Source organism: Salvelinus alpinus, chromosome 3 (assembly GCF_045679555.1).
Source record: "Salvelinus alpinus chromosome 3, SLU_Salpinus.1, whole genome shotgun sequence".
NCBI lineage: Eukaryota > Metazoa > Chordata > Actinopteri > Salmoniformes > Salmonidae > Salvelinus > Salvelinus alpinus.
In genome coordinates this window covers 53,983,054-54,007,395 of record NC_092088.1, presented here as the reverse complement: position 1 = coordinate 54,007,395, position 24,342 = coordinate 53,983,054, and the positions used below count along the sequence as shown (strand labels likewise).

The following is a 24,342-nucleotide window of genomic DNA, read 5'->3' as shown; positions in this document are numbered from 1 at the left end:
TGACACACAGTAGGGTTGTGTATCCTCGTATCCTCCTCATCTGACACACACAAAGTAAAGGCCAATTCTCCCGATGGAGGCAATCTTAAATCGATGATGTGTACTTTTAATCATTGTACGAAAGGGAATGAAACGGGGCCCCAACAATGAGACTGCCTGCCTCTTAATTATGAAATTAAGATGGCATGTTTCTCACCCTGATGAAAACACAATTTTTACAGGGGCCGGCAAATCAATACTGCAAGGTTTAATTTAAAAGAAGCTTAGGCCCAGTTGACTGACTGACATTTCAGAGGGAGGTGACAGAAACTATAAAACATTTAAAAGATTCTTGATTCACTTGAAGACAGCGCTTCTAAGATGACCATTAAATAACGTATTTTGGAGAAAGGCAAGTAGACAGTGACAGGCAGGGAGGAGCATGTGTCCCTTATCTGTCCACAGAGCTGGGGAGGATTCAGTTTACTCACCAAAAGTTTTGGGGAGGTGAAAACGCTGGAAGTCACCTTTCAGTGGAGTGTATTTCAGTGTCTGTGCCGTCCATTCATGCGTGCTTATCCTCCGACTAGGTCATGGTGTCTGGAGGAGATGGAGGGGGGCCAGGAGGAAGGGGAGGGAAGCAGAGAGAGAGACAGAGATGGATTTGAAGCCTGGATCAGTCCTTGTTGGAACTATTGATACAGTATTCTCAGCATCCGGCTCAATTAGTGTATTCGGAAAGTATTCAGACCCCTTGACTTTTTCAACATTTTGTTACGTTTCAGCCTTGTTCTAAATTGGATTAAATTGTTTTTGTCACGTATATTCCCCCTTAGGCCTCTAGGTCATCAGGCTGCTGATTATCCCGCACACCTGTCACCATCGTCTTTCGCACCTGCGCCTCATGACACTCACCTGGACTCCATCACCTCATTGATTATCTTCCCTATATCTGTCACTCCTCTTGATTCTTTCCTTAGGTGTTATTGACTCTGTTTCATGTCGGTGCGTTGTTTGTGTTTCGTGTTTATTGTTTTGTTTATTTATTAAAACATCTCACTCCCTGTTCTTGCTTCCCGACTCTCGGCGCACTCGTTACAGAATAACACCTCATCTAAGGGAAGCATCAGGGAGTGTTTTTAAATTTAAAAAATTGTGTCGGAGTAATGACGTTGGGTCCGGGAACTGCTACAGGCTCTCATGCCTCAACAAGATCGCCAGGCTTCCCTGCCTCAGCCGGCTCGTCAGGCTCTCATGCCTCGGCTCGTCAGGCTCTCATGGCTCAGCCCAAAAAATGTCAAATGGCGGCAGCATTTTTACGGGCGCCCAACCAATTGTGCTATTGTTCACCTAATACCTTTTTTTTACTTAAAAATTGCACTGTTGGTTAGAGCCTGTAAGTAAGCATTTCAGTGTAAGGTCTACTACACCTATTGTATTCGGCGCACGTGACAAATAAACTTTGATTTGATTGCCAGGCTCCCCTGCCTCAGCCGGTTCGTCAGGCTCCCTGCCTCAGCCGGCTCGTCGGGCTTTCATGCCTCAGCCAGATCGCCAGGCTCCATTGCCTCAACTGATCTGTCAGGTTCCCACACCCCAGCTGACTCGACAGGTTCCCGTGCCTCAGCTGGTGTGACATGTTCTTGTGCATCAGCAGGGGTGACCAGTCCGCTCCTGATCCCCGGGTTCGTCCCCTTTAACGGCGTCCTGCAGCTGGAGCTACGCGTCGGGGCAGGGGTACTGTCACGTATACTCCCCCTACGGCCTCTAGGTCATCAGGCTGCTGGTTATCCCGCACACCTGTCATCATAGTATTGCGCACCTGCACCTCATGACACTCACCTGGACTCCATCACCTCCTTGATTATCTTCCCTAAATCTGGCACTCCCCTTGGTTCTTTCCTCATCTGTTATAGACTCTTTCATGTCAGTGTGTTGTTTGTGTTTCAAGGTTATTGGTTTGTTTATTTATTAAAACACTCAGTCCCTGTACTTGCTTCCCGAATCTCAGCGCACTCATTACAGTTTTTTCTTCTCATCAATCGACACACAATACTCAAATAATGACAAAGGGAAAACAGGTTTAGACCTTTTTGCACATTTGTAAAAAAATTAAAATAAAAGACAAATATTTACATGAGTCTCGTGGCAAAGGGTCTGAATACTTAAAATTGAACTCAGGTGCATCCTGTTTCCATTGATCATCCTTGAGATGATTCTACAATTTGATTGGATTCCACTTGTGGTAAATCCAATTGATTGGACATGATTTGGAAGGAACAAACCTGTCTTTATAAGGTCCCACAGTTGGCAGTGCATGTTAGAGCAAAAACCAAGCCATGAGGTCAAAGGAATTGTCAGTACAGCCCCGAGAAGGGATTATATCGAGGCACAGATCTGGGGAAGGCTAACAAAAATGTTGCAGTATTGAAGGTCCCCAAGAACAAAGTGGCCATCATTCTTAAATGGAAGAAGTTTGGAACCACCAAGACTCTTCCTAGAGCTGTCCGCCCGGCCAAACTGAGCAATCGGGGGAGAAGAGCCTTGGTCAGGGAGGTGACCAAGAACCCAAATGCTCACTCTGACAGAGCTCCAGAGTTCTTCTGTGGAGATGGGAGAACCTTCCAGAAGAACAACCATCTCTGCAGCACTCTACCAATCAGGCCTTTATGGTAGAGTGGCCAGACGGAAGCCACTCCTCAGTAAAAGGCACATGACAGCCCGCTTGCAGTTTGCCTAAGGGCACCTAAAGGCCTCTCAGACCATGAGAAACAAGATGTTCTGGTCTGATGAAACCAAGACTGAACTCTTTGGCCTGATTGCCAAGTGTCACGTTTGGAAGAAACCTAGCATCATCCCTATGGTGAAGCATGGTGGTGGCAGCATCATGCTGTGGGGATGTTTTCTTGCGTCAGGAACTGGGAGACTAGTCAGGATTGGGGGAAAAATGAATGGAGCAAAGCACAGAGAGATCCTTTATGAAAACATGCTCCAGAGCTCGCAGGACATCAGAATGTTCCCTTTCTAACAGGACAACAACCCTAAGCACACAGCCAAGATGATGCATGAGTGGCTTTGGGACACGTCTCTGAATGTCCTTGAGTTGCCCAGCCAGAGCCCGGACTTGAACCCGATCTAACATCTCTGGAGAGACCTGAAAATAGCTGTGCAGCGACAGTCTCCATCCAACCTGACAGAGCTTGAGCGAATTTGCAGAGAGGAATGGGAGAAACTCCCCATATACAGGTGTGCCAAGTTTGTAGCGCCATACCCAAGAAGACTTGAGGCTGTAATCGCTGCCAAAGGTGATTCAACAAAGTACTGAGTAAAGGGTCTGAATACTTATGTAAATGTGATATCTCAGTTTTTTATTTAATACATTTGCAAACACTTCTAAAAACCAGTTTTCCTTTGTCATTATGGGTTATTGTGTGTAGATTGATGAGGAAAAAACACAAATTAATCAATTTTAGAATAAGGCTGTAAAGTAACAAAACCAATTTAAAAGTCAAGTGGTCTGAATATTTTCCGAATGCACTGTGTATGCACCATGACACACTGAGCAAAAAATAACACCCACCACTACACCACATTAACTAAACAAAGAATCTTGAAAAACTGTGTTGGAATACAATGACAAACGTCCCTTAACCGAACCTACAGAAAAATTAATCTGTCACCTTTTGAAGGCAAACAAGTACAAATCCATCTTTGACTCCTTCCAGATGTACTGGAGTTGATTTGCCCTTAGAGCTGAGTTACAGGCTCAATAATGGCTGGAGAAGTAATACCTCTCTGAACCACTACGTCAAACAGCTTCAGGAGACTCGTAACGATCAAGTCATCAATTCGTCTCACATCTCTTATTTAGAACCATGTGTGAGTCTAACGCTATCGCCTCCATCAAGCTCACTTTAAATAGTTTCCATTCCCCCTGGATTGCATCTGTCAAACAGAAGACATTTCAACTCTAAATCTCTTCATGGCTTATATAGACATAGTGAGATGCCTGCTCCACAAGGTTTGGTATGTTCAGGCAAGGAGAATTTATGAAAGCTCATTAAAGTAACCCTCCTTCAACCCATAAAAATAATCACTGGTTATGGATGGTTCCCAGACTAAAATGCCTTTGCTAAAGAAATAGTCTGTTGGGCGAAATCACTCAATAAGAATGGGCAGATAATGACAAGCTGTATGGGACCTCAGAGGCAAAGAGACAATTCTAAGCAGGTAAGCTGACTACAGTATTATAGCATCAGCAAAGCATTGTATAGATATAAAGTCACTTCCTTTCCTGTGTGGACTGTATTGGAAGGTCCTTTCATTGCATATAAGTGATAATACCTTCTGTATTGACAAACATTATCAACACAAATACTATATATATACACTGCTCAAAAAAATAAAGGGAACACTTAAACAACACAATGTAACTCCAAGTCAATCACACTTCTGTGAAATCAAACTGTCCACTTAGGAAGCAACACTGATTGACAATAAATTTCACATGCTGTTGTGCAAATGGAATAGACAAAAGGTGGAAATTATAGGCAATTAGCAAGACACCCCCAAAAAAGGAGTGATTCTGCAGGTGGTGACCACAGACCACTTCTCAGTTCCTATGCTTCCTGGCTGATGTTTTGGTCACTTTTGAATGCTGGCGGTGCTCTCACTCTAGTGGTAGCATGAGACGGAGTCTACAACCCACACAAGTGGCTCAGGTAGTGCAGTTCATCCATGATGGCACATCAATGCGAGCTGTGGCAAAAAGGTTTGCTGTGTCTGTCAGCGTAGTGTCCAGAGCATGGAGGCGCTACCAGGAGACAGGCCAGTACATCAGGAGACGTGGAGGAGGCCGTAGGAGGGCAACAACCCAGCAGCAGGACCGCTACCTCCGCCTTTGTGCAAGGAGGTGCACTGCCAGCGCCCTGCAAAATGACCTCCAGCAGGCCACAAATGTGCATGTGTCTGCTCAAACGGTCAGAAACAGACTCCATGAGGGTGGTATGAGGGCCCGACGTCCACAGGTGGGGGTTGTGCTTACAGCCCAACACCGTGCAGGAGGTTTTGCATTTGCCAGAGAACACCAAGATTGGCAAATTCGCCACTAGCGCCCTGTACTCTTCACAGATGAAAGCAGGTTCACACTGAGCACATGAGCACATGTGACAGACGTGACAGAGTCTGGAGACGCCGTGGAGAACGTTCTGCTGCCTGCAACATCCTCCAGCATGACCGGTTTGGCGATGGGTCAGTCATGGTGTGGGGTGGCATTTCTTTGTGGGGCCGCACAGCCCTCCATGTGCTCGCGAGAGGTAGCCTGACTGCCATTAGGTACCGAGATGAGATCCTCAGACCCCTTGTGAGACCATATGCTGACACATGCACATTTGTGGCCTGCTGGAGGTCATTTTGCAGGGCTCTGGCAGTGCACCTCCTTGCACAAAGGCGGAGGTAGCGGTCCTGCTGCTGGGTTGTTGCCCTCCTACGGCCTCCTCCACGTCTCCTGATGTACTGGCCTGTCTCCTGGTAGCGCCTCCATGCTCTGGACACTACGCTGACAGACACAGCAAACCTTTTTGCCACAGCTCGCATTGATGTGCCATCCTGGATGAACTGCACTACCTGAGCCACTTGTGTGGGTTGTAGACTCCGTCTCATGCTACCACTAGAGTGAGAGCACCGCCAGCATTCAAAAGTGACCAAAACATCAGCCAGGAAGCATAGGAACTGAGAAGTGGTCTGTGGTCACCACCTGCAGAATTACTCCTTTTTTGGGGGTGTCTTGCTAATTGCCTATAATTTCCACCTTTTGTCTATTCCATTTGCACAACAGCATGTGAAATTTATTGTCAATCAGTGTTGCTTCCTAAGTGGACAGTTTGATTTCACAGAAGTGTGATTGACTTGGAGTTACATTGTGTTGTTTAAGTGTTCCCTTTATTTTTTTGAGCAGTGTATATATACACCACTGTATATACACTACCGTCAAAAGTTTGGGGTCACTTAGAAATGTCCCTGTTTTTGAAAGAAAAGCACACTTTTTGTTCATTAAAAATGACATCAAATTGATCAGAAATACAGTGTAGACAATGTTAATGTTGTAAATGACTATTGTGGCTGGAAACCCTAGAAAATCCTATGTTGGCAACTTCCTTCCTTAATCTGAAGAGAAAGGCTAATATGGCTTTTAATATGTGTGAACCATGAATAGGATGGCTTTCCTTCCAAAATAGGAAATGGAAATCATCTGACACGGGACTTGCTAACACAATAGACCATTGCTAAATCTGTGTGTGCGCGAGCGCGCATATGTGTGTGTCTGTGTGTGTGTGGGCTTGTGGGCAGTGAGGGGGTTCACGTAAGTTTATAATAAGGTTATAAGAAGGACTTATTTAAGTTTAAGTATTTATAATTGGTCAGAATGAAAGGGTTCTCATTTGTCAGTAACATGAAATGAGACAATATCCAAATTGGACATGTCTCATTCATATTTTTTGTTGTTGAAAGTTCCTGGAATTTCGCAACCCTATACCAGACACAACCTTGGTTTTAATGAATTTTCAGCGAACCGATATTCCTCTCTCTCTAAGCACATGATGGAGGAGAATCCACAACAGGGTCATATTTTGTAAGCTAAGACATTCCTTTTTTAAAGAGTCTTATCTCGCCCAACTAGGGTATAACTTAAATCTGCTTTGCACAAAAGTTTGGACACACCTACTCATTCAAGGGTTTTTCTTACTTTTTACTATTTTCTAGTGAAGACATCAAAACTATGACACAACGCATATGGAATAATGTAGTAACCAAATAAGTGTAAATACATTTTATATTATTTAGATTCTTCAAAGTAGTCACCCTTTGCCTTGATGACAGCATTGCACACTTTTGGAATTCTCTACCGGCTTCTACTGGAATGCTTTTCCAACAGTCTTGAAGGAGTTCCCACATATGCTGAGCACTTGTTGGCTGCTTTTCCTTCACTCTGTGGTCCAACTCATCCCAAACCATCTCAATTGGGTTGAGGTCGGGTGATTGTGGAGGCCAGGTCATCTGATGCAGCACCATCACTCTCCTTCTTGGTCAAATAGCTCTTACACACCCTAGATGTGTTTTGGGTCATTGTCCTGTTGAAAAACATATGATAGTGGGACTAAGTGCAAACTAGATGGGATGGCATATCGCTGCAGGATGCTGTGGTAGCCATGCTGGTTAAGTGTGTATCAAATTCTAAATAAAACACAGACAATGTCACACCTCCTCCTCCATGCTTCATGGTGGGAACTACATTACACATGCGGAGATCCTCGGCGTCTCACAAAGACACGGCGGTTGGAAACCAAAAATCTCAAATTTGGAATCATCAGACCACAGCACAGATTTTTTCCGGTCTAATGTCCATTGCTTGTGTTTCTTGGCCCAAGCAATTCTCTTAATATTGGTGTGCTTTAGCAGTGTTTTTTCTTTACCGCAATTCGCCATGAAGGCCTGATTCACGCAGTCTCCTTTTAACAGTTGATGTTGAGATGTGTCTGTTACTTGAACTATGTGCAGTGCAATCTGAGGTGCAGTTAATTGCTGATGTCTGAGGCTGGTAACTAATGAATGTATCCTCTACAGCAGAGGTAACTCTGGGTCTTCCTTTCCTGTGGCGGTCCTCATGAGAGCCAGTTTCATCATAGCGCTTGTTGGTTTTTGCGACTGCACTTGAAGAAATTTTCTGGATTGACTGACCTTCATGTCTTAAAGTAATCATTTCTCTTAGCTTATTTGAGCTGTTCTTGCCATAATATGGACTTTGTCTTTTACCAAATAGGGCTATCTTCTGTATACCACCCCTACCTTATCAAAACACAACTGATCAGCTCAAATGCATTAAGATGGAAAGAAATTCCACAAATTAACTTTTAACAAGGCACACCTGTTATGTCACGACCGTCAATGGGAGAGAGTGAGGACCAAAATGCAGCGTGTGGAAAGTACATCTTCTTTATTTATTAAGAAAGAAGACAAAAACGAAACGAACACTATACAAACTAAACAAAACAACAAAAACAGACGACCGTGAAGCTATTCAAACATAAGTGCTGACACTAAACACTTAGACATAGACAATTACCCACAAATGCATGATGCCCATGGCTGCCTTAAATATGGCTCCCAATCAGAGACAAATGAAAGACATCTGTCTCTGATTGAGAACCACTCAGGCAACCATAGACATACCTAGACACATTCACTCAACCATAGACATACCTAGAAACATTCACTCAACACAAACTCATACACTACACCCAACACCCCCTTTACCATATAACCACCCAAAACGACAAAACACAAACATTCCCCATGTCACACCCTGACCTAACTAAAATAATAAAGAAAACAAAGAATACTAAGGCCAGGGCGTGACATGTTAATTGAAATGCATTACAGGTGACTACCTCATGAAGCTGATTGAGAGAATGCCAAGAGTGTGCAAAGCTATCATCAAGGCAAAGGGTGGCTACTTTGAAGAATCTCAAAACATAAAATATATTTGTTTTACTACAGTACATAATTCCATGTGTTATTTCATAGTTTTGATGTCTTCACTATTATTCAACAATGTAGAAAATAGTAAAAATAAACAAAAACCCTGTAATGAGTAGGCGTGTCCAAACGTTTGACTGGCACTGTATATACAGTTTTCCACATTTTGTTACGTTACAGCCTTATTCTAAAATGTATACAATTATTTTTTTCCTCATCATTCTACACACAATACTCCATAATGTCAAAGAGAAAACTGATTTTTTTAAATGTTAGAAAATGTATATAAGTATATATAAAAAGATTTACATATATATATAAATAGATTTACATATATATATATAAAAAGATTTACATAAGTATTCAGACCCTTTGCTCTGAGACTCAACATTGAGCTCAGGGGCATCCTGTTTCCATTGATCATCCTTGAGATGTTTCTACAACTTGATATGTATTTAACTTTCATTTAACTAGGCAAGTCAGTTAAGAACAAATTCTTATTCACAATGACGGCCTACCCCGGCCAAACCCGGACGACGCTGGGCCAATTGATCTGCAGAGAAGAATGGGCGAAACTTCCCAAATTCAGGTGTGCCATTATGGGGTATTGTGTGTAGATTGATGAGGAAAATAACTAGACTCTAAAGAAATAATGTGAAAGCGGAATTATGTTTCTGAATTTTTACAAATTAATAAAATTGAAAAGCTGAAATGACTTGGGTCAATAAGTATTTAACCCCTTTGTTTTGGCAAGCCAAAATAAGTTCAGGAGTAAGTTGCATGGACTCACTGTGTAAAATAATTAGTGTTTAACATGATATTTGAATGTCTACCTCATCTCTTTAACCCATACATACAATTATCTGTAAGGTCCCTCAGTCGAGCAGTGAATTTCAAACACAGATTCAACCACAAAGACCAGGGAGGTTTACCGATGCCTCGCAAACAAGGGCACCTATTGGTAAATGGGTAAAAATAAAAAAGCAGACATTGAATATCACTTTAAAACGGTTACAGAATTGAATGGCTGTGATAGGAGAAAACTGGGATGGATCAACAACAGTGTAGTTACTCTGCCATACTAACTTAATTGACACAGTGAAAAGGAAGCCTCTACAGAATAAACAATATTCCAAAACATGCATCCTGTTTACAACAATGCACTAAAGTAATACTGCAAAAAATGTGTCAAAGCAATTCACTTTTGTTCTGAATACAAAGTGTTATGTTTGGGGCAAATCCAATACAACACATTACTGAGTACCCGTCTCCCTATTTCCAAGCCTAGTGGTGTCTGCATCTTTTATCATTAAGGACTGGGGAGTTTTTCAGGATAAAAAAGAAACGGATTGGAGCTACAGTAAGCCCAAGAGGATAGCCTGGTTCCATCTGCTTTTCATCAGACACTGGGATATGTATTCACCTTTCAGCAGGGAAAAAATCTTAAACACAAGGCCAAATCTACACTGTTGCTTACCAAGAAGACGGTGAATGTTCCTGAGTGGCTGAGATACAGTTTTGACTTAAATCTGCTTGAAAATCTATGTCAAGACCTGAAAATGGTTGCCTCTGGGTACATCTTAGATGTACCCAGAACGACTCACAGCTGTAATCCCTGCCAAGGGTGATTCTAACATGTACTGACTCAGGTGGTTGAATACTTATCCAATCAAGATAGTGTTTAATTTTTCATGATTTTTTTGTATAAAATGTTTCTTTCACTTTCACATTACATAGTATTTTAGGTAGATCGTTGACGAAGATTTACTATTTAATCCATTTTAATCGCACTTTGTAACAACAAAATGTGGAAAAAGTCAAGGGGTCTGAATACTTTCTGAAGGCACTATATGTGTTAAACCACCTACAAAGATGCTTACTTGAATTTTCGATAGCTAATAACCAGTGTAAGCCAGGGCTTAGTGAGTGTCTAATAAATACCTCAGTATGATGAAGTGATGGCGAACTGAAATGTATATTCTGTCCAGCTATGTTACTACATAGAGGAATGTGTGGGAGGGGGCGGGTCGGGATGACAATGTAAGTGATGGTGGGGAATGAAGATCCCTGTTTCCAGAGGAACCCAAGGTCATCTCTATAGTCATGACGTGGACTGCATGGAACCAGCCTAGAACTCAGTGGGACAAAACCCATCTGTTTACATAGATAAGACCTACAGTGCTTACCATGCGCACAACACTTCCTTTTCGAAAAAAAGACAATACAATGTTTGATCACTCGTCTTGAATGATGACAATTTTATCACTTTTTATAATCAAAATGACATACCTGTCAGTCTCACTGACCAAAAGCTATTATACTCTATGAGGTTAGGTGGACAACTGGAAGATGAGTTAAGTCACATTTCTGAAAGGGACATGCTATAACGTAGGCTCCAATACATCCTATGGGATGTTTTCATCAATAAGATGTTTATTCCATGAGTAATGTTCCGCACACAATGATACAACAGCCATATGGAAAATAAATATACAACACTCCCCCATGTATAGCATCCCACTTGTCTCCTCTGCTGTTAACTTCAAAGAACGACTATATAAACTTCATGACAGAGAAAGTGGTGCCTGCAGTCCTGAAGATAAGTCACAGGCATGTGTCATAATGTTATGTAAATATAACAAACATAACAAACATGAACTTAACACTATCCATCCACTTTTAAGCCTGTCTCTGCATTGTTAGTGACATAGCTTTTATCAATGGATTTGTGGTGATGCAGTCTAATAGACTGCTTTTGACCGAGAAGGGAATACAAAGATGGGACATTTGAACCTGTGCCAGTCAAGTCACACCTCTGCTGAAATAGTAATGGCCCGTGGGATCTGTGTGTTTCTCATTTCAATTAAAATCCAGGTGCAATGGTTCTCCAGTTGATCAAAGAGGTCAGGAAAATATTCCAAGGCATATAGGCACCTACTTTCCTTAGCCAGAGACATACTGAGTCCTGTCACATTCATGAATGATACAACGAATGGTGTTACTGAAATATATCATCTGTAGTGAAAATCCAATAATTGATGTTGCTGTCCGTCAGTCCTAATAAGCTTCATTTAGTCTCTGATATACTCATGGTGAACTTCATAAACACGTGAATAATCATAACATAAACAAAATCCTATTTTATCCCTTAATTGTGAGCATGCAAATATCTGAGCGAATACCTTCAATTATCTAATATCAATATGATCCTTGAAGTGCTGCGTGACTTCACATAATCCTTCCAAGAGAAAGGAGAGAAAGACTGAGCATTACCCAAAGTGAGGCATACTTCTTTCATCTATGTTTGTTTAAAGCTCTTTATCCTGAGGAGAGCCAAACAAAATAACTCTCTTTACTGTCACAGCCAATTTAGGGACTAATGTTGAATGTTAAAAGAAAATGAACCTATCCTCAGGGATTAGTCTGAGACTTTTTGAAAGAATGATGGCAGCGCAGGTTCCACAGACAGACAGGGTCATAATATACTGTATGTTCTCAATGCCTTACACTTTAAGTAAACATTTACAATACAAAATGCAAATAGGTAGATTTTCAAAAGGAACACTGCTTGGGTTATCAACTGTAGGATGATCGGAAAGTGCTTGGTGGGAGGGCACGAGAGAGAGCTCATACACTTACAACTTGTTCTTCATGGATATGCCAAATTTGAACTGCATTCCAATTTTTGCAAAAGAAAAGTTTATTTCGAGGATTTATTTAAAGATGAGTACTACCGGGTGTTCCAAAGGTGAAATCCTCCCTTCTGGCCAAGGCAGTCACCGTGGAGTGGGCTTAATGCGATGTGTGCTTGTAGGTGTGTTTCACTAACTCTGCTCTGTATGAAACTGACACTGACGGAATAATTGACCGTGTGTAAAAGTCAAGTGTCGTAGTGGGATAAACTTCCATGAGGTGGACATGACAGCCAGCAGTAGTCACCAGTCACGGAGATAACAATGCAACCTTCACACCAGACTTCATCTGAAGGAAGAGGGGAAAATACACTATATATACATCAGTATGTGGACACCCCTTCAAATGAGTGGATTCTGCTATTTTAGCCACAACCATTGCTGACAGGTGTATAAAATAGAGCACACCGCCATGCAATCTCCATAGACAAACATTGGTAGTAGAATGGCCTTACTGTAGAGCTCAGTGATTGTCAACGTGCCACCTTCATAGGATGCCACCTTTCCAACAAGTCAGTTTGTTAAATTTCTGCCCTGCTAGAGCTTCTCCGGTTATCTGTACGTGCTGTTATTGTGAAGTGGAAATGCCTAAGGGCAACAATGGCTCAGCTGCGAAGTGGTAGGCCACACAAGCTCACAGAATGGTAAAAATTGCCGTCTGTCCTCAGTTGCAACACTCGAAGAACACACGAAGAAAGAGACAGTGAGACTGTCACGTATACTCCCTCTCTGGCCTCTAGGTCACCAGGCTGCTTGTTATGGCGCACACCTGTCACCATAGTTACGCGCACCAGCGTGTCATTAGACTCACCTGGACTCCATCACCTCCCTGATTACCTTCCCTAAATATGTCTCTCCCTTTGGTTCCGTCCCCAGGCGTCATGGTTTCTGTTTCTGTATGTCTGTGCGGTGTTCGTGTTTCTTGTTTTGGATTACGCTGCCTTTTTTCATTAAAACACTCACTGAACTTGCTTCCCGACTCTCAGCGCACATCGTTACAGAGACAGATTGCGGGGGATATGATTTCTCAATAAAAAAACAACAACCGGAACCTTTTCTAATTACACTTTTAATATAGAACTGTGGGAGTAACTTGATTTTAGTTGTTGCCTAGCCAAGATCCTTAGTTCAATTGTGCTGACCATTGGAGGATAGTCCTAGCATCCCATAACAAGACAACCAGGCATTATTTTGTTACAAGAATAAATAACCAACACTACCTCTATAATGTTTGATCTAATCAATGGGCCTCACTTCAAAATGCATTAAAAGTCATGATGTAAGGAATAAATCACGGTCATTAACAGTGACGTCAACCTTAAATTTCAACCACTATAATAATTCTAATAAGGAGGGCCATTAGGCAGAAAGTTTGTGAAATCTTTTCAGGTTTTAATCCTGGTAAAAATGTCTATGGTCTTGAAATCTCAAACACCCAAAGTCAATTGCATTCAATTCAGGAAGTCATCAAAGTCAAACTTCACCTTTGAGTTCATATGGATCGTAATACAGTACAGTCATTTCAATAGGAGGGAGGGTATGCATGAATAACTAAGCTGAACATGTATTCTACCTCATTAACCTTGCCTTACTACATTGACATACAGGTATTTATTTGATCATATCATGAAAGGGGGGGGATCAGTGGAAAAAAGATCAGAATTGAGCTGACTGTGTAAACGCAGCCATAGACACTTAATTGATATCCTGACTTCACACCTTGTGTGTCTCCACGGCATGCTCCAGTGCCAACCGTTGTCATGGCTTTCATCATTACTGCTTCACAGCACCCAACATTCCAACAGAGCTCCTAGTTGACTCACTCGCGTGTGTGTGTGTGTGTGTGTGTGCGCGCACAGAGATCCATGCTCTCTCCTCCATATGTGACGGTCTAACCACATAAACAAATACTACAGTTTACTACAGAATAAAATACTGTAGAATCCTATACTCAAAACTGTAGTATCCCTCGATCGTGTGGTGCTTACTATAGACTTTATATAAAAAATAAAAAGACAAATACCTTATTTACATAAGTATTCAGACCCTTTGCTATGAGACTCGAAATGTTGCTCAGGGGCATCCTGTTTCCATTGATCATCCTTGAGATGATTCTACAACTTGATTAGAGTCCACCTGCGGTAAATTCAATTGATTGGACATGATTTGGAAAGGCACACACCTGTCAATATAAGGTCCTACAGATGACAGTGCATGTCAGAGCAAAACCCAAGCCATGAGGTCGAAGGAATCGTCCGTAGAGCTCAGAGACAGGTTTGTGTCGTGGCACAGATCTGGGGAAGGGTACCAAAAAATGTCTGCAGCATTGAAGGTCCCCAAGAACACAGTAGCCTCAATCATTCTTAAATGGAAGAACATTGGAATTACCAAGACTCTTCCTACAGTTGGCCACCTGGCTAAATTGAGCAATCACAGAGTTCCTCTGTGGAGATGGGAGAACCTTCCAGAAGGACAACCATCTCTGCAGCACTCCACCAATCAGGCCTTTATGGTAAAGTGGCCAGACGGAAGCCATTCCTCAGTAAAAGTCACATGACAGCCCACTTGGAGACTGCCAAAAGGCACCTAAAGGACTAACAGACCATGAGAAACAAGATTCTCTGGTCTGATGAAACCAATATTGAACTCTTTGGCGTGAATGCCAAGCGTCACATCTGGAGGAAACCTGGCACCATCCCTACGGTGAAACATGGTGCTGTGGGGATGTTTTTCAGCGGCAGGGACTGGGAGACTAGTCAGGATCGAGGGAAAGATGAACGGAGCAAAGTACAGCGAGGTCCTTGATGAAAACCTGCTCCAGAGTGCTCAGGACCTCAGACTGGGGCGAAGGTTCACCTACCAACAAGACAACGACCCTAAGCACACAGCCAAGACAATACAGGAGTGGCTACAGGACAAGTCTCTGAATGTCCTTGAGTGGCCCAGGCAGAGCCCGCACTTTAACCCGATCGAACATTTTTGGAGAGATCTGAAAGTAGCTGTGCAGCGATGCTCCCCATCCAACCTGACAGAGCTTGAGAGGATCTGCAGAGAAGAATTGGAGAAATTCCCCAAATACAGGTGTGCCAAGCTTGTAGCGCCATACCCAAGAAGACTCGAGGCTGTAATCCCTGCCAAAGGTGCTTCAACAAAGTACTGAGTTAAGGGTCTAAATACTTATGTAAATGTAATATTTTTAATATATTTGGAAACCTTTTGTAAAACCTGTTTTTGCTTTGTCATTATGGGGTATTGTGTGTAGATTGATGAGGGAAAATAACAATGTAATATATTTTAGAATAAGGCTGTAACATAACAAAATGTGGAAAAAGTCAAGGGGTCTGAATATCTTCCGAATGCACTGTACCACTCCTTTCATCTCATCTCTCTCCTGTCAGCACCATGCAGCAAAGAGATGGGAGAATATTGAGTAATTTCTTAGGTAATTTGTACGCCAATTTCAGGGATTGAATAGGACTCGTAATTCAAATGGCAAAACTGTGATATTGATGTCCAAAATAGAGATGTCCCAACGCGGACAAAATTCTGAAAGAGAATTAAGTAATTGTTCATGTGCCAATGCCAAAAGAGCAATGGTTTAAGGATTCTAGACGAGCCAACCAAAAGACTCAGAGACATACTATTCCAATTGCAGATCTTAAAAGGCTGCGTAGGATTTCCTGTGAAATAGAAGACAAAGTGGCTGGGGAAAGGTCAGCGGTTGAGAGAGAAATCAAAAACATGGAGAACAAATTAAGGATGACATGTGGGACACTTTTAAATAGTGTATCACTAAAGAAAAACAGTCCTCAAGCAATATTTTCCTCACGGCATCAGGATTTGTTAGGCAACTCCTTCTCATATTCGTTTTCCATAGTCAGAATCGAGGGAAAGATGAACGGAGCAAAGTACAGCGAGGTCCTTGATGAAAACCTGCTCCAGAGTGCTCAGGATGCACACTCACTAGTGTTTTTTAGAGTATCTCTGATGAAACTTTCACCAGTATCATGTAGGATTCAGAGTCAATCTTCTGATATCATGGGAACAGCATTTTTAGGCTGCTTATTTGTTTAAAAAAAAAGTTATTTGTTCAATTTAGCCATGTAGTGTTTGGTAAATAACAGGGCATTAACTGACGATGATACAAAGTTGATGTACCATGTGGAATATCACTCTTCTGCTCCCCGACCTTTAACATCAAACACACATTTGATAAACTGAGAGATAAGATGAAAAGACAACTGAAATATTGAAAGTGTTTCTTGGTGCTCTTAACAAAGTATTTTTCACAGAATACGGCAAAGACTGATAAACTTGCTTCATGCAGAATCATATTATTTTGGGCTCCGGCTAATGGTACTCGGTTCGAGTCCGCTTATCCAGCCCGATACATTTTTTCAGTAGTAGGGCCATTTATGCTTTTTTATTCGGCAGGTGAGAACATATACATTTAAAAAAACAAGAAATGTGACATATTTCACCTCCAAGTCATCACATTTTCTAGGTAATTTGCTAGGTCAATTTGCTAGGTCATTGTGAGTCTCCGCGGTCTTATAGCTATCAGAGATGGTCCCTAATTTTGAGAATCTCCGATGCTATATCTGCTTTTGCTTTTACTACGGCATTGTTTTTTGTAGTTGCAGAACACTCGATTGAAAAGTGCACATTCACTTCCATAACATTTATTCTAGGCTACCAGCATCTAAGATAAACATGCACAATAATACAAGATAGCCTTTCAAAACATCACTACTGTAAAATGCTGTAAAAACTGCAGTACCACCACTCCTTATATCCATACTCATTAACAGTAAGTTGTGTGCAAAATGTTGATGTTTGATACTCTGATCTTCAATGTGTATTGATTCCTACTTTGTAAGAGCTAGGTTTGTACTACTAAAATGTTTACTCTGCATCAGATCCCACTGAGACTGGATTCCTCAAGATACATGATATTCAGCTGCCCATGCTTGTCTGATCTTACACTCTTAGAAAAAAAGGTGTTATCTAGAACTTAAAAGGGTTCATCGGCTGTCCCCATAGGATAACTCTTTGAAGAACTCTTTTTGGTTCCAGGTAGAACTCTTTTGGGTTCCATGTAGAACCCATTTCCACAGAGGGTTCTACATGGAACCCAAAACGGTCCCACAAGGAACCCAAAAGGGTTCTACCTTGAACCAAAAAGCGTTCTCCTATGGGGACAGCCGAAGAACCCTTTTGGAACCCTTTTTTCTAAGAGTGTAGGTAATAAGCCGTAATCAGGTGGTCATTACCAGGTTATGATGTCTTAACTATGACCAGTAGGCTACATAACATAGTGGTCACAATTATGACCGACTGGTCTTATGGCGGTCAGAAAAATACATTCCGGTCAATAAAAATGTATTTAAAAAAGTAATTTTTCAACCAGTTTGTGACCAGAATAAGAAGTCATAAAATTACATATTTTTTTATAAGTTTTGCCCACTGGTCATAATGTGGTCAAAAAAAGACGTAATATTCTGGTCAGCAAAAATACGTGAAAACCCCCCAGAAAAAAAACACTTTTTGGGTTACTACATGATTCGATATGTGTTATTTCATAGTTTTGATGTCTTCACTATTATTCTAAAATGTAGAAAATAGTAAAAATAGAGAAAACCCCTTGAATGAGTAGGTGTGTCCAAAATTTTGACTGGTACTGTATATATATTTCAAAACAATGTATTTCTTACTGTTTTTATTTTGAGTGGCAGCCTACAGATACAGGTTTTAAAAAACGTATAATTTCAAATGGATAAATGTACCTGTAACCCGCCCCAAAACAAAAGAGCATATACAAATACAAATTTGCTCACAAAAAAACTACATTAATTTCAATGACTTGTCACAATGTCACATTCAGTGACATGCAATTAAATAGATACTTACAGATCCTTAACCAACTATAGTGACAGACAGTTGAGGCCCTTCTAATACCAATTAAGCAGACTGTTTTCACTGGGTGGACTGAGGGGAAGAGTACAGCTGAGCCCTGTCCAGTGGAGATGACAGAGTCAGCAGTGATGAGGACTTATAAGAGAAATCTCCTGCTCAAGACCACAGAGGGAATATATACAGACTGGGCCCTGCAGGGAGAGAGGGCTTTAAGACCAGCTCTAATACTGTGCTGTTCTGGTCAGGGGCATGCTCTTTCAAGCTAGTTGATTGCCATATTTGGTGTCTCTTTCACTATATTAACCCCAGGTTAACCAATATAGTATTACATAGTGAGAAAGACACCAAATATGGCAATCACTACAAAGGAGTATGACTATAGGAGTATGGACTAGGTCTACTGGTTAGGGTCTGCAAATAATGCCCTCCCGTACAATCACTGGCAAAAATAACCACCAGCATCCTCATTGTATCTAAGTATACAACACTGAAGATAGATAGGCATCACTGAATATCTGGCAGCCTCATTAAGACCAATTCCCATCTTAACTAAAATGACCAGCGTCTTTTGGCACACATTATGGAAACTCTTATATGCATTGAATCTTATTTTTTCTGTCTGTGCCCTGTCTCTCCAAGAGCTAATTCTCCTCGAAATGACTGTGGTCTGCAGGTGACAGCAGTGAATTAATGGTTCATTATGTTCAATATAAGCAAACAGAGAGCCAGTGATGGAGGAAAATGAATTATGGCCCATCCATGCCAGACATAACATCAGTCTGAAAATTAGTAAAGCCCTTAGCTATGCATGCGGGAAAAGTGTAAAGAAGTGTTGACTTGTATAACCATAAAGTACATAAAAAGAATTGAAGATATTGAATGTGATGACTGTATGAATCCACCAAAATATATTGAACAGACTTTTCTTTCCAGGAAAAAAGGAACAAAGTGTACCAAGAGCTTAAATTGTTAGTTTGATTATTGCTCATAAATATGATCTCTGTTGCTTGCTCAGACCTCACGGGACCGACTCTAAATTAACTTTCCATTTTGTTGCACTGAAATTGCATTGACCCATACCAGAGCTCTTTAGCACAGGCACTAGAGGGGATATGACTGTGAAAGGTTAGGCTACAGTTCTCTGGCTTTTTAAGAGCCATGATCATGCCGATTATTGTAAACTGAAAATGTCCCATTCATGATTAAGCTCATTTTCTATCTATCTCAAGGCCATCAGACTTTTAAACAGCCATCACTAACACAGAGAGGCTGCTGCCTACATACAGACTTGAAATCATTGGCCACTTTAGTAAATGGATCACGAGTTACTTTAATAATGATAACATATCTTGCATTACTCATCTCATATGAACAGTGGCAAGAAAAGGTATGTGAACCCTTTGGAAATACCTGGATTTCTGCCTAAATTGGTCATAAAATTTGAGCTGATCTTCATCGAGGTCACAACAATAGACAAACACAAAGAATTATACGTTTTCATGTCTTTATTGAACACACCGTGTAAACATTCACAGTGCAGGGTGGAAAAATATTGTGAACCCTTGGATTTAATAACTGGTTAACCCTTCTTTGGCAGCAATAACCTGAACCAAACATTTTCTGTAGTTGCGGATCAGACCTGCACAACGGTCAGGAGGAATTTCAGACCATTCCTCTTCACAAAACTGTTTCAGTTCAGCAATATTATTGGGATGTCTGGTGTTAACTGCTCTCTTGAGGTCATGCCACAGCACCTGAAAATGGGTCTCTGACTGGGCCACTCCAGAAGGCGTATTTTCTTCTGTTGAAGCCATTCTGTTGTTGATTTACTTCTGTGTTTTGGGTCGTTGTCCTGTTGCATCACTCAACTTCTGTTGAGGTTCAATTGGCGGACAGATAGCCTTAAATTCTTCTGCAAAATGTCTTGATAAAGTTGGGAATTTATTTTTCCGTCGATGATAACAAGCTGTCCAGGTCCTGAGGCAGGCAGCAAAGTGGCCCCAAACCATGATGCTCCCTCCACCATACTTTACAGTTGGGATGAGGTTTTGATGTTGGTGTGCTGTGCTTTTTTGTGTTCCTTCCAAACAACTCAACTGTAGTTTCATCTGTCTACAGAATATTTTGCCAGTAGCGCTGTGGAACATCCATGTGTACTTTTGCGAACTTCAGACTGCAGACAATGTTTTTTTTGGACAGCATTGGCTTCTTCCGTGGTGTCCTCCCATGAACACTATTCTTGTTTAGTGTTTTACATATCGTAGACTCGTCAACAGAGATGTTAGCATGTTCCAGAGATTTCTGTAAATCTTTAGCTGACACTCTAGGATTCTTCTTATCCTCATTGAGCATTCTGCACTGTGCTCTTGCAGTCATCTTTGCAGTACAGCCACTCCTAGGGAGAGTAGCAACAGTGCCTGAACTTTCTCCATTTATAGACAATTTGTCTTACCGTGGACTGATGAACATCAAAGCTTTTAGAGATACTTTTGTAACCCTTTCCAGCTTCATGCAAGTCAACAATTCTTAATAATCTTAGGTCTTCTGATATCTCTTTTGTTGAAGGCATGGTTCACATCAGGCAATGCTTCTTGTGAATAGCAAACTCAAATTTTGTGAGTGTTTTTTATAGGGCAAGGCAGCTCTAACCAAGATCTCGTCTCATTGATTGGACTCCAGGTTAGCTGACTCCTGACTCCAATTAGCTTTTGGAGAAGTCATTAGCCTAGTGGTTCACATACTTTTCCCAACCTACACTGTGAATGTTTAAATTATGTATTTTTCTCTATATTGAATACAATAATTTGTATGTTATTAGTTTAAGCACACTATGTTTGTATATTGTTGTGAGTTATATGAAGATCAGATCAAATTTGATTACCAATTTATGCGAAAATCCAGGTAATTCCAAAGGGTTCACATACTTTTTCCTGACATATATACTGTATTTTATACCATCTATTGCATCTTGCCTACGCCACTCAGTCATTGCTCATCCATATATTTGCATGTATATATTCTTATTCCATTCCTTTACTTAGATTTGTGTGTATTAGGTAGTTGTTGTGGAATTGTTAGATTACTTGTTAGATATTGCTGAACTGTCGGAACTAGAAGCACAAGCATTTTGCTACACTCGCAATACCATCTGCTAACCATGTGTATGTGACCAATAAAAATGTATTTGATTTGATCGAGTTTGGGGATAATTGAGAATCTTTAACGCTGATGAATACAAACTGTCTAAAGAAGTGTATACTTGTTTTATTTAGCTTGTTTATTTAGCAAGACTTATGAACAGGTTAAAGGATGAGTCCAGTTGTCAGAACCAGTACGCTCGGATCATCTGCATATGTCTCCATGATGGATGTGTTTGGTGCAGCAATCAACCGACCCCGCTATTCAGGCAAAGGCCTGTATCATCTTTATGTGTTGCATGTCACATCCACTGACTGATTGACTCATTGAGTGTGAACACAAAAACGTTCCCTCCTTTAAACAAGATGACAGGCACCAATAATGGACAAATGATTTCACTATTAAAAAAATGTAAGTTAATACAAACCATGCTTATATTTGTTCTATATCAAAGGAAACTAAAATAATAAGGTACATTTCTGCTACCTGACCAGTGTACCAAGACACAAACAAAAGTATGAAGTGACAGTGTACTTTGGAAATGACTCAATCAGAATGCTACCAGAAACACAATGCCAAGTGCTGAGCATTGTGAAGGATCTCTTCATTCCTCTTTTCATTTAACGCTTTTTGACAGAAGGAAATGGATTGTCTTCGTCAGCTCCATGTCCAAACACAATGTGTGAAGGTGAGGGTCAATCGAGGGATTTTGGTTAGCGACTCTTAAAAGCCAACTGTAGTTATTGTCTTATTGGCACTACTACTGTGTGGTGATTAAGTGTGCTGTCTAATAGGCAAGGATTTTCCATCCGAAACGTCCACCGAGCAGGCAATTAAACACCTAACTGAACCCTAACCACATGAATCTGGGCCTTTTCTTTTTCACGTTAACAAAACGTAAGCCATGAAATGCACCCACAAATGGGGGGCCCAACATTTGATTGGGAAATATGTAAATAAAGCCAGACATCTCCTGATTATGATGTAAGGCCAGAGTACTCTGTTATTTTCTAGGAAACAGCCATGCCTGGGCTGAAGGAGTCTTTACGGAGAAGAGAGGGAAATGACTCACTCGTGGCTGCTCCCTCACGCTCTAAATAGGCTTTCATAATTTATTAATTACATCACATAATATAATGATATCTTATAAGTAAATAATAAAACGTCAGTGGAGCAGCAACATGGTCACAAAGTCATCCAACTCCCCTGCCACTTTTCAGCAGTTAAGGGATTGACTGTACTTACATAGGCCAGATGATTGCAGGCAGGAAGGCAGACATTAAAGCAGTAAAAATGGGGCCTGTGAGGAGCAGTTTTCAGATGATAGGGCTATGCAGATCTGGGCAAAATTTTAGAGAGCTAGGCCTAAATATTTTCTTGAAGAAAAACTAATCCTATAACCAACATTAGACATAAGAAATTAAGCAATGATGATATTTTTGTAGATTCTAATACTGTCAGCTGTTGTCATTCTTAGGATAGCGTTATGTACTGTGGTGAAAGTTGCTTTCAATTAGGTAATTTTTGTGTATGCTCTATGTTTTGGCTGAGTATTATATGCTTACTCCATTCAGTGTGTGGCCGTGTTATATAAAATATGCAGTAAACTTGGATTATGATTACCTTTCAAAAACAGAACAGCACCAAACCAATAAACAATTTACTTCTGTCTGCCAGAAATACCAGTGGTGTAAAGTACTTAAGTAAAAATACATGAATGTACTACTTAAGTAGTTTCTTGGGGTTTCTGTACTTTACTATTTATATTTTTGAAAACTTTTTTACTTCACTACATTCCTAAAGAACATAATGTACTTTTTACTCCATACATTTTTCCTGACACCCAAAAGTACTCATTACATTTTGAAAGCTTAACAGAACAGGAAAATGGTCCAATTCAGGCACTTATCAAGAGAACAGTCCTGGTCATCCCTACTGCCTCTGATCTGGCGAACTCATTAAACACAAATGCTTTGTTTACAAATTATGTCTGAGTGTTTCCCTGGCTATAAGTAAATTAACAAAAACAAAAAAAATGTGCAGTTTGGTTAATATAAGCAATTTGAAATAATGTATAGTTTTACTCTTAAAACTTAAGTATGTTTTTGCAATTGCATTTACTTTTAAAAGCAAATATTTTCAGACTTTTACTCAAGTAGTATTTTACTGGGTGACTTACTTTTGTCATTTTATATTAAGGTATCGTTACTTTGACTCAAGTATGACAATTGGGTACTTTTTCCACCACTGATAATTACAATACATTGGTTGGAGTCTTGCCAAACCATTTCATTCCCCTCTTGCTCAGGGATTGTGTCCAATCCAAATATTCAACTAGCCATTTCAGATCTTAATTATTGCTCAGAATCCCTTCATCTCAATGTCCTTCTCCAGCATCTTAGGACCTCAATATTTCACAATTTGATATAATTATTCTAGATCACAAAATAACAATTTGTTTCACTAAATTACAGACGGCTTACGATGTTACGATTTTTGCCATATTTTCTAAAACAGAGAAAATACTGTGATTTAACTGAAACAGATTAGCTGTACAGAAAGCTTATGTCAAAATCAGTGTCTTCACACTTCCATCAGAGCACTTTAATGTCATCTTATGATCTGGCAATCAAGAGGTGAGAGGAGAATGAAACGGAAACTTGATTGTGCACATGACAGACTACCAATTTGCATTGGTAAAATCTGATGTGGTTTGGAAGAATAACTGTCTGGATCAGACACATGCACAGATAGGGCTTCTCTTTCTCTCACTCTCTCCTCCTGGTACACAAGGAGTGATGGCACCAGCATAGACTCTATACCTCTTATGTCTGAATGGTATGAACTATGGAAGGTCTGAAGAGACAAACTGTGCAGCCGTTGAGAGGAATAGTAATGATCAAATGCTCTGTATGGACTAATCCAATATTGTGCACCTTTCCTTCACGAGACATTTATTTTCTTCCACCACAAAAAACCATTACAAGACAGAAATTAGGAAATGTGTGTAGCCGACGGTGCATAAATGAATCAGTGTCTATCAACAAAACACTTCACCTTGCTCCACCCTAAAACAATGTTT

The 24,342-nt window shown here is 40.7% G+C and overlaps 1 protein-coding gene across 1 annotated transcript in view; it reads right to left on the bottom strand.

Annotated features, from left to right (window-relative positions):
• The window catches only part of LOC139570935 (muscarinic acetylcholine receptor M3-like), a 128,997-nt gene that overhangs the window by 91,522 nt on the left and 13,133 nt on the right, over window positions 1-24,342 (bottom strand). Inside the window, exon 2 of the mRNA XM_071393282.1 lies at window positions 471-579. The gene's annotated coding sequence lies outside the window, so the exon portion shown is untranslated. The remainder of the gene's footprint in view (window positions 1-470; window positions 580-24,342) is intronic.